This window comes from Suricata suricatta, chromosome 3 (genome assembly GCF_006229205.1).
Source record: "Suricata suricatta isolate VVHF042 chromosome 3, meerkat_22Aug2017_6uvM2_HiC, whole genome shotgun sequence".
In the NCBI taxonomy this organism is placed as follows: Eukaryota; Metazoa; Chordata; class Mammalia; order Carnivora; family Herpestidae; genus Suricata; species Suricata suricatta.
The window spans coordinates 155,573,020-155,586,266 of record NC_043702.1 but is presented as its reverse complement, the minus strand read 5'-3'; the positions used below and the strand labels follow the sequence as shown (position 1 = coordinate 155,586,266).

General features: G+C 37.0%; 1 long non-coding RNA gene across 1 annotated transcript; it reads right to left on the bottom strand.

Moving 5' to 3' along the window:
• Positions 1-10,062: 10,062 nt before the first annotated feature.
• On the bottom strand, positions 10,063-12,854 carry LOC115286805. Its single transcript, XR_003906277.1, has 3 exons — positions 12,702-12,854; positions 11,024-11,083; positions 10,063-10,153 (listed from the first exon to the last, which is right to left on the bottom strand). It is a non-coding gene; the product is annotated as an uncharacterized LOC115286805 (long non-coding RNA).
• Between the last annotated feature and the right edge of the window lie 393 nt (positions 12,855-13,247).

Sequence of the window (13,247 nt, the reverse complement as noted above, 5' to 3'; positions counted from 1 at the left end):
TGTTGAGAGAAAGCAGCCACCAACCTGGAATTCTACGCCCTGCAAAATTATTCTTGGAAGGTGAAGGATAGAAAAAGACTTTCTTAAATAAACAAAAATTGAGGGAATTTGTTGCCAGCAGATCTGCCTTGTAAAAAATGCCAAAAAAAAATTCTTTGGAGAGAAGGAAAATAATATAGGTCAGAAACTCATCTACATAAAGAAATAAAGAGTGTTAAAGAAGAAATAAGTGAAGGCAAAACACAAAAATTATTTCTCTTAGGGGTCTGGGTGACCCAGTTCATTAAGTGTCCAACTGTTTATCTCAGTTCAGGTCTCTATCTCGGGGTCTTAATTGGGGATTTGTGAGTTCAAGTTCCACATTGGCCGCTGTGCACTGAGTATAAACCCTACTTAAAAAAATTATTGCTGTTATTCTTAGCTGATCTAACAGGTAACAGTTTGTTCAAAATAACAGCAACAATGTATCAGTGACGTACTCTTATGTATATATCTTATGTACATACATGTCTATGGATGTTTATGTATAAGGGAAATGAGTCGAAGCAATGGTGCAAGGGGAGGGAGGGAAGAATTAGGAATTGTTTTCTTATTATAAGGTATTCACACTATCTATGAAGTGATATAGTGTTACTTAAAAGTAGGCTAGGATTGGGGCACCTGGGTGGCTCAGTCGGTTACTCATCCGGCTTCGGCTCAGGTCAGATCTCACAATTCGTGGGTTCGAGCCCTGCTTCGGGCTCTGTGCTGACAGCTCAGAGCCTAGAGCCTGCTTCGGATTCTGTGTCTCTCTCTCTCTCTCTGACCCTCCCCCGCTCACACTCTGTATCTCTCTCTCTCAAAAATAAATAAAAAACATTTCTAAAAATTAAAAAAAGTAAGCTAGGATTAATTATAAATATATGCAGAGAACTCCAGGACGGCCACTAAAATTTGTTTAAAGAGGTACAACTGATAGGCTGAGAAAGGAGAGAAAATGCACTTTCATAGACTGCTCAGTTAAAGTCAGAAAAGGCAGAAAAAGAGCTGAAAACAAAAATAGGAACAAATAACAAGGGCAACATGTTGCAAACAAATAGAAAACAGTAACAAAAAGCGGTAGATATTAATCTAAGTATATCAGGTAAAAAGTCATGCTTACACTGCTCTGATTTAGTTTATTAAGATAAAATCAAGGAATGGCTAAAAATAATATGTCTACACATTTACCATATAATGTCCTTTATCTTCATTTTGAGTGCTAGAAAAATGTGATTTATGAAAAAGAATACAACGAGAAACAACCTTTTTTAAAATCAGTTTTAGTAAAAGAAACTCTAGTCCTTCTGATTATTCAGAATCCCCTGAAGTATGTTCCTTAAAAAAAACTTCTATATCTTGACTCAAACAGCAACTCAGTCTATCACTGCCAACCCCACCAACAGTTTCCAGTACTCCCACCAGATTCTATCACATGTCCAAGCTTCTTTCTGAGCACTTCAAATAAGCTGTATTTATTTACTTATATCTTGAGAGAGAGAGAGTAGATGGGGGGGGGGGCGGCAGAGAGAGAGGGAGAGAGAGTTCCAAGCAAGCTCTGTGCTGTCAGCAGGGGCCTAATGCAGAACTCGGTCTCCCAGTTGTGATCTCATGACCGGAGCCAAAATCAAGAGTTGGACACTTAACTAACTGAGCCACCCAGGCACCCTAGTATCATTTGTCTGCTCTTCACACAGACCCCACATACATCCCTGAGGGCAGAGGTTTTTTTTATTTAGTTGACCCCTGTGATCCCAACGATCCCAATGCCCAAAGCAATTATGGCACAAAATAGCTGCTGAATTAATATTTATTGGATAAAGTAATAAATAGTTTTCATTATTAACAAATAAAGATTCATAAAATGTGTAATTATTTTTTCAGTGTCCCCAAAAGGTATAATCCTGATGAATTTCAATAACAGGTATAGGTACAAGGAGGTCAGTCCAGACTCCAAGAAGAAAACCTAACTAAAGGTGGAATGTGGACCGTTTAAGGTGATATATGTCCTCAGCACAACTGAGGTTTGAGTATGAAAGTAAGTCATTACCAATTTTTTCAGGCAATTTCAATTAAAACATGTGTCTCATTTTATCCATATCTCCTTTTCAAGCTGCAGTTCCTAGTATCTTCTATTAAAAAATCCTAGACTCCAAAATTCCTCTCTGCTCACTTTTTAAATGTATATCTTATTTTCCCTGAAATGTAATTTAGACTTTGGCCACTTGGAGGCACTTTCGCTCTTTTATAGGCACTTCCTTTTTTAAATGCCAGGTGCCTTTCAAAAAGACAAGAATTAATTTCCCTAAGAATATTACATTCTTGATTCTGACATTTTTAACTATCCAACTCCTAAAACTCAAATGAGCTATTTCTAATCCAGGAAGGTGACATACTAACTCATGACATAATCTTATTCAACTTGCTATCATAACTCCGTCTTCTGTCAGCTCGCTCATAAAGAGATCACAGCACAATCCACTTTAGGTTAATTCACGAGAGTGAGCATTAGGATCACGCCAGAGAATTTTCAAAATATGCCTTTCTGAGCCCCACTCTATCCCTTCGGATGCATCAATCACAACTGCCAGCGGTGTAGCCTTAGGTTATGAGTTTTTATAAAGCCTTCTGAGTGCTTCTCGTACATTCTTGGATGAGAACAAAGCCCAATATTTCAAGCTGCCTTGCAAATATATATATATTGCAGAAAACCTGTGCCTCAGAAGATATAAAAATCGGGAATCTCCTTAGGAATCATGGGCATTTCTTTGAATTATAGTCCTCAAAAGACTGCCTCAAACATTACCACCAAATATTATCCATTATAACTATCTTCTGTCCCTATGTCTGTTGTCAAGGCTCTCCTTCCTGGCATGAGAAATCAGACTGGCCTGATACGGATCCGCCCCGGAAGCCGGAGAACTAAGTCTGCTGAGCACGTGGAGTGGGGAGGGGCTAGGAGAGAGACCAGAACAGCATCCATTACTTTGCCAACCCCTGTCTCCACCACTAACATTCTTCTGCTTAAGTAGATAATACCCCTCCATTCCTCCAAGTATGCCAACCGCGTTCACCTTCTCGTGCCAGCAATGCCATTAGCTTGCTTTGCCTGGAAAATCTGTAAGTTTTAACAAACATAGTTCTTTTTTCCTGCAAGAATAGGACAGGAAAGCTGTATTTTGATTTTGCATCTTTTTATCCCAAGTCCAGGAAACCCACTCCACCCAGGAGATAACTGAAGAGCATCATCTTCAAATCACTTCTCTTTGAATCTGATTCTCATGCTAATAAAAAGTGTGAGGAAAAGCGTGTGTGCGTGTGTGTGTGCACGCGCATGTATGTATAGGTTCCCCGTTATTCTGACACAGAATTCATGATGACATAGTGCAATCATATCAAGATCGTGGGATGTGCTGTGCTTTGGAAGAAAAGTGGCATCGCTTCCTATTCTGACTTTTCGGCGTATTATTTCACCTGCTAGTGCTTCTATTTCCTCATCCACAACATGGAAAAACAAAAATACTCATCTCTGTGGGGACTACAGAGGATAACATGTTGTGTCTGATGTGGTCAATGGTCCCCAGCTTCCATCGCCACCTTTTTCTATGCCTCCTTCTGGTCCACTACAGCCGGGAAGGTTAACACTACGTTCCCCATCTCCTCGGCAGCAAGGGCTGTGGATGAGAATTGTGTTCTGCCCATCAGAGACAGAAGCTGGGTATCAGCAAGAAGCATGTTCTTTTAGTGCCTGGGGTCTCTGCTGGCAGCAAGACATTAGAAACAGGAGGTTTTTCTGCTGCAGAAAATGGATCCATATTCCAGATTTTTCAGTGTTGTGAGACTTGAGGCATTACAACAGTGACGGCCTCAGAGGTGGAACTTCCTAGTGAATCCGTTTTGCATTGTTTCACCAGTCATCTCAGAAGGTGCACCCAAAAACCCTGTCCTTTATCTGATTGCAGGGTCCTCGTCACCTGCCTTAACCTACTTCCACTTTAAGTTTCCCGAGTGGTTTCTATTTCCTACTCTGAATCCTAACACAGACATACAAACTGCTTAACAGCATTTCTGGTACTTAAAAATTGCCTTAAAATATTAGCTATCATTAGTATTTATATTTGACCTTAATCATGTTGCTTAAATATGTTAAGCCTGAGTTTCCTCACCTGTAAAATGGTAACCTGCTTCTGGAACTGCTATGTAGATAAGATGAAATGTTGTGCAGAAAGTGCTTAGCACAATGACAGGAGCTCAATAAATTTTATCTATAGTTATTTGTATTTAATGCCATTCTTATTTTTTGTTATTTTTATCAATGTATGAATCATTTTGATATTAGTCTTTTAGCTTAGGAGTGAGCTAAACTATCTTGCATTCTTTATAACACCATCTGGAACAGCTATGCATGTGACAACTATGCTGTGGACATGCAGCAGATTTCTAAATTTAGTGTTATGTTACATAGAGAACTAGGTTAAACTTAAAAGTAATAATAGCAGTCTCTCAAAAAGGAATCATCTGATTCTTGCCTTTGGAATCTGTTTTTTGGACTTTGCTGTTTTACCACTAGAGGGTAGACAAGTACAGTGGAAAATCAGTACCAGGAAAAGCAGTACATTCTTGGTTTGCTTTTTGAAAGCCCATGAGTAGAAGCCAAACTTTTTTAACATGTTTTTTTCTGTTGCAACAACCAATGAAGAAGGTAGAATAAATATACTTAATATCTAAGCACACAGATTTCAGTTAAAATATCATGTGCTTACTTTAACTTCATAGTTTCCTAAAATTAACAGACACAATCCCCCCATATTTATATGCATTTTAAAGCAAAATAACTCAACAACACACACATAATTTTTTTTAATGTAGAAGAGAATTAAACAGCCCAGGAGTCATTAGAACAGAGAATAGCTCACAGTAGAATCCTAGTGAGAATCCCATAAGCCTGGGATCAGAAAGGAAGACGTTTTACTCATTAGGTGCTATAGGCACAGTGTTTGAGGTTTATTCATCTTTCAAGATATTAGAAAAAATATATGAGACTCGTGAAAACGTTGGCTCCCAACCTAGAAATAAAAACTGCTTTTTAATTTATACATACTCACATGCACACAAGTAACAAACCAAACTCCTGAAACAACAAAAATCTACTAAGATTTAGACTGAATCGCATCATTAAACATTCTTTAAATTGACATTTTACAAAACTGAATCTTAGAATCCATGAATGAAGTACTGCTGAGTTTCATTTAATTCCTCTAAAATATATTTTACAATTTTCTATATAGATTTCTTGCACATATTTAAAGTTAGATATATGTATTTTTTTATATTCCTTTAAACAGTATCTTGTTCTTAAATCTTTTCTTTGTTACTGGTATATATAAATCCAATGATTTCTGTACCCTGGTCAGCAAACTTGCTAAATTCTTTTCTTGGTTGATACAAATTATGTATAATAAATATCTCTTCAGTTTCCCATACATATGATTATATCTTCTGCAAATAATGTCCTACTTTGCTAACATTAAATTTTTTTCTTTATCTTACTGCATTGCTTGGAGCCTCCATTATACTAGGAAATAAAGTAGTGACAACAGCAAGCTAGCCTTGTTCCTGATGTGAATGGAGAAATCTTTAATATTTTACCATTACATGTAACATCTGCTAAAGAGTCAACGGTTTTATTAATCTTTCTAACATAGCTACTTAGACTTTCTTAATCCCTGTGTATTCTTCTATTTACTTAATTTTTTTCTGCTATTCTATTATTTTCTTCCTTTTATATTGTTTGGATTTAATTTTCCAGGTTTTTTCCTAATATCTTACATTGAAAAGAAGGCATTGCTGATTTTTATATTTCCTTTTTAAATATATGTGTATAAGACTTTCAATATAAATTTCCAAAAAGTATGAAAAGTGAGTTGGAAATAACCAATTTTAATTACTTAAACTGATCTCCCCAGCATTTTCTTTCTGAAATTAAATTCTTTAATGATTTTTTATAATATTGTATAGATTAAAATAATCCTTCTAAGTTCATAGACCTTGCCTTTCCTAATCCTCCATGTCTATTCTCTTCTTTGGTCTGTGATATTCCATCTCAAAATGCACTTGATTCACTTGCTACACTTCTAGCTTCGGAATACTCCAGAGTCTAGCCGTGTCTGGAGTCAGCCCCATGCTCTTCAGTGAACAGAACATTTGATTATCTGTTAGTTCTGAAATCCCATCCTGTCTCTGAAACCTCACAATTGTGAGTATTGTTTTAAGGTTAATTATGTAAATTTCTCTGTGTCACACTTTAGGGAAGATCAGGATTCTGAAGGTTTTAAAGAAATAAATTCCATATCCACCTTCCAATCAATTCCTCTGTGGTTATCAGATTTATGCGGTAATGGGAACCACCATTTCAAGTTACAATAATGCCAATTTTTCTTTAATGTTGTGGCTGCATTATTTGGGCCCAGTCAAATAGTGAGATGAATTTTCTGTTAATGCTAACTTCCCTACCATGAAAAGTAAAACCAGATGAAGTAAACTGGTAAGTTTCCTACAAAATGGTGGATATATTATTTGGAGTGTGGCATTTCCACAGCCAAGTTTTTAGCTTGTGAAACATTTAACTTGGCTTTGTTTCACGGTTATAGCTTGACACTGACCTGACTAGTCCTGTTGAAAATTCATGCTCAAGATCACGGTGCAGACAGGATGTGAGAGGGTGAATGAGTCAGTGCATGCCCACAAACTTCGTTAAGGAAAACATCTACTAGCATTTTGATCTGGGATTAATCATCTTAGTAGATGAAAAGCCTATAAAAAGTGACTCCTTACAGATGCCAGCAAAGAGCAGGTTACCAAAGAACTGCAGTGGCCAAAACTCTTGACAGAATGATTAAAGGGGAAGGCCTTGCGATAGCTCTAAATAAGGAGAATTATCCTTAGCTGGCAGTTTCTAGGTGCCATAATTCCTTGAGAACAACCCAAATCTTCAGCCTCAGTGCAATTTATCCAGGTTTCTTTCTCCAATCTCAACTTGTTGGGAATTCACACCACCTTTCTCTTCGTTCCTGGGGCAGACAAGAATCATCATCCCATCACTGCCCGACATTTGCTGAGGTAAACCAGCCAGTATATTACTTGAGGGCAAGAACTGCACCTGGTCAGGTTGTAGGTGTTTAATACATACAGATTGTCCCGATTTACCACGGTTTTCAATTTTACAATGACACAAAAATGATATGCATTCAGTGGAAATCATACTTCAAGTTTAAAATGTTGATCTTTCCCAGACTTGTGATATGTGATAGATACAGTCTGAGTACCCTTTCGCGGGAAAGAGGCCCAACTTCCAGTCAGCTACACAATCACGAAGGACAGAAACCAACACACTTAAAAACCATTCTGCACCCACACAAGCACTCTTTTTTTTTTTTTTCATTTTTCAGTACAAGATTCAACAAGTTACATGAGGGGTGCTTGGGTGGCTCAGTTGGTTAAGCGGCCAACTTCAGTTCAGGTCATGATCTCACAGTTCGTGGGTTCGAGCCCCACTTTAGGCTCTGTGCTGACAGCTCAGGGCCTGGAGCCTGCTTCTGATTCTCTGTCTCCCTCTCTTTCTTATCCTCCCCCACTCATGCTGTATGTCTCTCTCTCTGTCAAAAATAAATAACACATTTTAAATAAATAAATAAATAAAATTACATGAGATATTCAACACTTTGTTATAAAATAGGTTTTGTGTTAGCGGTTTTGCCAAACTGTAGACTAATTAAAGTGTCTGCACATGTTTAAGACAGAATAGGCTAAGCTATGATGTTTGGTAGGTTAAGTGTATTAAATGCATTTTCTTTTTTTAATATGTGTATTTAAAAAATTTTTGGGGGGAGAGAAAGACAGAGAGTGAGAGGGAGTACAAGTGGGGAAGGGGCAGAGGGAGACACACACACAGAAAGTGAAGCAGGCTCCAGGGTCTAAGTTGTCAATGCAGAGCCTTATGTGGGGTTTGAAGCACCAACTGTGAGATCATGATCTGAGCTGAAGTTGGACACAACCAACTGAGCCACCCAGGAAGCCATGCATTTTCAACTTACAATGGGTTTATTAAGATGTAATCCCATGGTAAATCAAAGAAAATCTGCACAATAAATATGCATTGAATTACATATTTCATAACAAATTAATCTACACTACATCATGAACGCATAAAAAATAAAAGTGAAAATTTACAAGGAAATATTTTATAATGGTGGTAAAAGTTAGAATAATTTTAAGACTACTTATGTTGCATGAGACTATCACTCAAGGGAAAAAAGGTCACACAGTTGTCCATAATAGTTATTTTCTCCTTCTTCTTTTTTAAATGCTTATTTATTTTTGAGAGAGCTCAAGCTGGGGAGGGGCAAAGAGAAGGGGACAGAGGTTCCCAAGTGGACTCTGCACTAACAGCAGCAAGTCCAATGTGGGGCTCGAACTGTGAGATCATGACCCAAGTCGAAGTCAGATCCTGAACCAACTAAGCCACCCAGGTGCCCCCATAGTAGTTACTTTCTACAATGATTTCACACTATGTTAATATATTTATTAATGATGATTATAAAGCAAATATTTCCACAGAAATAATCACCACAGACTCAGAATGATATAACAATGAGGTCATTAGCAACAGCTGTTCAATGAATATCAAGTAAATAAAAGAAGTTGTAAAACAAAAAATTGTGAACATCCAAATGTTAACAGATATTTTATTTTCCTTCTCCTTTTGGTGCTCGCTTCAGCAGCAAGTATATTTTCCTTCTCCTTTTTATTTTAAAAATTTTGACAATGAAGGATCACACATTGCAGTTTATTGTCATGTTTCTTTGATCTGAAACTCTTCCCAGACACTTTTCTTGTTCATGACATTGACATTTTTTAAGGTCCAGACCAATTGTTTTCTGGAATGTTCTACAATCTGGATTTTTCAAATGGTTAGATTAAGTTTAAATATTCTGAACACTAGTGGTCTACAGATGAAATTGTGTCCTTCTGGGTGCATCAGCAATTGACGTCAGTTTTTCCCTCATACTTTTGTGCCTTACAGGCAAACTCTGCTGTTATTCATCTTCTGAACCAACTTGAGGGGCATTTTCTCCTGGTCTTTGCTAACACAGTCAGTCTTCCTTTCTGGGAAGCTTTCTTTGTTCTTTTCCAACTACCTGAGGTTTTTATGTGTTCATTGTTCAAATATCATCACTTACTACAAACCATTTTTATAATTCTCCAGCCTTCATATATATATAATTCCTGAGGCTTTCTGAAATCTACACAGTGTTTCATCATAAAGAATTACTTTATAGCTCCCATTACATTAATCCTATCTTATCACAATCATATACCTTGTAGTCCTGCAAGATTGCCATTCCGTTGAGAATAGCAAGCATGGACCTTGACTTCTCTCTTCTTGATTTTATTTCCCACAGAGCATATCAGGATCCAGAGCAATTAATAAACTGTAATTTTGTAGTCCTTGGGGAAAGAATGAATTAAAATTACTTTAGGAAAAAAAATCAATCTTCCAATTAATTTCTCCACTGTTTTAAAGAACTCATCCAAGAAAACATTATTTTCAGTTTACCCTCCCCCATCCATGGGGGGGGGGAGCATATAAATCCCCAGAGATTATCTCTACCTCTATATGTAACTATGCTTTATCAAAATTTTAAATTCTCAATGAAAAATTTCAGAAACTGCCTGGAGGAAAAAAAATCCAATTTAAAAAATGTCTCCTCTTTCTTCAAAATAGTATTTCTTATTTTTAAAAAAACAAATCAGTTGACTTGAAATAATCATAATAAAATTAACAAAAAATGAAGACAATAAGAATACCATATAAACTATCTCAAGTAATTGTAGTATTTATTTTTTATTACTTCGTACATAAATTTCCACAACTCTCAAGGCTTTACAGCTCCACGTATAATACTCTGTTTGCCGTTATTTTTTCTTCTGTTTTAGTATGAAGCATATTTTCCAATGGTAAATACTCCTTTATATCTTCAGGCATATGAATGTCCAGCATCAATGTACGTCATCACAGATGAGAAAATGCAGAAGGCTCTGGTTTCAGGCCTTGTTCTGTCGTGGTTTCCTGTTGCTAGGAACACACAAAAACACTGCTAGTAGCTGCAAATTCTCCTGTTAGTGTATTAACTAAATGCGGGTGAATTTTTTATGAAAAAATATTCCCAATAAATGTTTATTTTTTTAATTGTCACCTACTTGTCAAGTTGCTAAAAGATTGGCTGAATCAAATTATAATACAAATGATCTTCAAAATTTGGCTCTGACAAGCCATACATGCTTTTCAAAACCAAATATAATTCTGGAGCATGGTTTATGTCAAGAAAACAATTGCTGATTGAACCTCCCATTAAATGGATTAACCCACACTTTTACTAGTAAAGAATCTTATGGCTTGGACACATTTTTCAGGCTTATTGGGGGTGGAAGGATGTTCTAAGGTCTTGTAAAATCAGGAAACATTAAGAAATACAACACTAAACAGATTGGTAAAGTACAGAAATTTTCAGAAACTGTACTTAATGTTATTTGTATTGTGAATCTACAAACAGGAAATAGAGGATTTCCTACTTCTGAAACTTATTTGGAGTAATTTATGATGAGTACAGAAGACATAGACTAAAACACAAGAGTTTCAGGTGTATTTTTTTATGTTTTTTATTTATTTTTGAGAGACAGAGAGAGACGGCACAATCAGGGGAGGGTCAGAGAGAGGGGGAGACACAGAATCGGAAGCAGGCTCCAGGCTCCGAGCTAGCTGTCAGCACAGAGCCCGACACGGGGCTCGAACCCATGAACTGTGATATCATGACCCGAGCCAAAGCTGGACACTTAACCGACTGAGCCACTCAGGCGCCCCTTTCACATGTATTTGCAAGTAATTTGAGAGTCAGTGTCATTATATTGCAGAGTTGGAGGCAAACAACCTCAATTCTTCTCTTACCTCTGTCAGGAATTAGCTATGTGAACTCAGCAAGGCCTTGAGTGGAAGAATTTTGTCCCGCTGCCTCAGTTTCCAGTTTGTAAAATAGAGATAAAAACATAAGTTTATTGTGAAAATCAAATTAATAAATTCACAGTATGGAATTATTGAATCATTATATTCCAATAGAATATAACACCTTATGTTAATTATACTTAAATAAATTAAATTATATAAAATTGCCATATAAACTGAAAAGCACTACATGAATATGAATGGATACTCTATTTTTATTACTATCCCACATATGCTTCCTTTTGGATTTATACCCCTTGCTTTCTCTGATTAGAAGTTCTAGTCTCGACACTAGAACAAGACGAACCAAGCGTCCATCAGATGCAGCAGTGTAACTACAGGACCGGGCGATGCAACTAACTATAGGACTCTGTTTGAAAGTCCTTCTAATTTTCAATTTTAAAGAAATGCTTTCAGTTAAGGAATACAAGTATAAATTTACTTATGTTCTGACACAATGGACGGATAAACCATTTTTAAATGGTAGCATGGGGAAAGAGACAGGAATAGAAACTGGATGACTATATATATATTTACAGAAGAACCTTATAAATGTCTTATGTAATAATAATATAATTCTTTCAGAAACTAAAAGCTAAGAATTTCCTAAAAGTAATAAATAGAAAGGAAATAAAAGAATCTAATTGCATAACTAACTTTTGACATAAACACAAGGAGACAAATTATTTCAAGAGACTTTAAAGTGAAATATTTTTTCTGTCCATCACTAGTGAGATATATCGTAGGGATTAAAATTACCACAAATCATAAGCTGCAGTTAGTAGCCTTATTGTTAATGATAACATTGGTATTGTTATTTTGAAATTATTATATGTTAATGGCATAGGATAAATCAAAAAAGAAATTATGTACAAACCATGTCACCAACATTTTCAATATAAGAAAATATGAGAAGTAAAACAGCAAGTAAATTAATACACAATAATCACATATTTGAAATGGAAGTATTATTATGGATTCATGATTTTTCTTTTTCTAAAAAAAAATTAGATTCAAATTGTTATGGACTAAATGTTTCCCCCACAAATTCGTATGTTGAAGCCCTAATCTCCAATGTGATGGTAATTAGAGGTGGAACATTCGAGAGGTGATACGGTGTTTTTTTTTCACATTTGTTTATTTTTGAGAGACAGAGAGATAGAGGTGAATGGAGGAGGGGCAGAGAGAGATGGAGACACAGAATCGAAGTAGGCTCCAGGCTCTGGACTATCTGAACAGAGTCCGACACGGGGCTTGAACCCATGAACCGTGAGATCATGACCTGAGCCGAAGTCAGACAGTCAGAAATTCAACTGACTGAGCCCCCCAGGTGCCCCGAGAAATGATTAAGTTTAAGAATAGAGCCCCTGCAGGAAGCGACAGGAGAGAAAGGTTTCTTTCTCTCCCATGTGAGGACATATGAGATGGTGGCTCTCTTCAAGCCAGGAAGCAGGCTGTCACCAGACATTTACTCTACTGACACTTTAATCTTGTACTTCTCAGCCTCCCAAACAGTGAGGAATAAATGTTGTTGCTTAAGCCATCAAGTCTATGGCTTGCAGCCTGAGCTGACTAAGACACCTACATTTATTTCTCTTTTTAAAAATGCATATTATGTAAATACCTGTCCACTGAAAAGTTCCAGAAGCTGAGACACACCAGTAGCAATGACCACCTCTGGGGCCCTGACTCTGGTCTCTGAACTTTATTTTCCTACTCAGGAAACTGGTTGATTCCAGGTCTTGAGTGGAAATTCCAGCAGATAAAGTTACAACATCTTGTGCTGAAAAACAAGAAAGCAATCAAAGATCATAGAGGTCATAACAAAGAGGCTCCCACTTTCTAATGTAAGAACCAGTTTGAGCGTCTATTCTGTTTTTTCTGTGTATAGTGTATTTCATGCTACATACTTTTCCAGGGCAACTGTTGTATAAAACCTGTGGCTTCAACCTGGGACAGCTCAAAAGGCCGTCAGAGCTCCAACCTCTCCAGAGCATCAATTGAAGACATTGTTGAGACGGCGGGTCAGCTTCATCCCCCTTCACTCCCTCTTCCCTCCTGCTCCTTATTCTCCAAAGAGCACTCACTGATAAGCGCCCTGCATGTTAATATCCATCACATAGTTTGCTTCCCCAAAGACCCGACCTGCTGCAAGCAGTTACTGCCATGT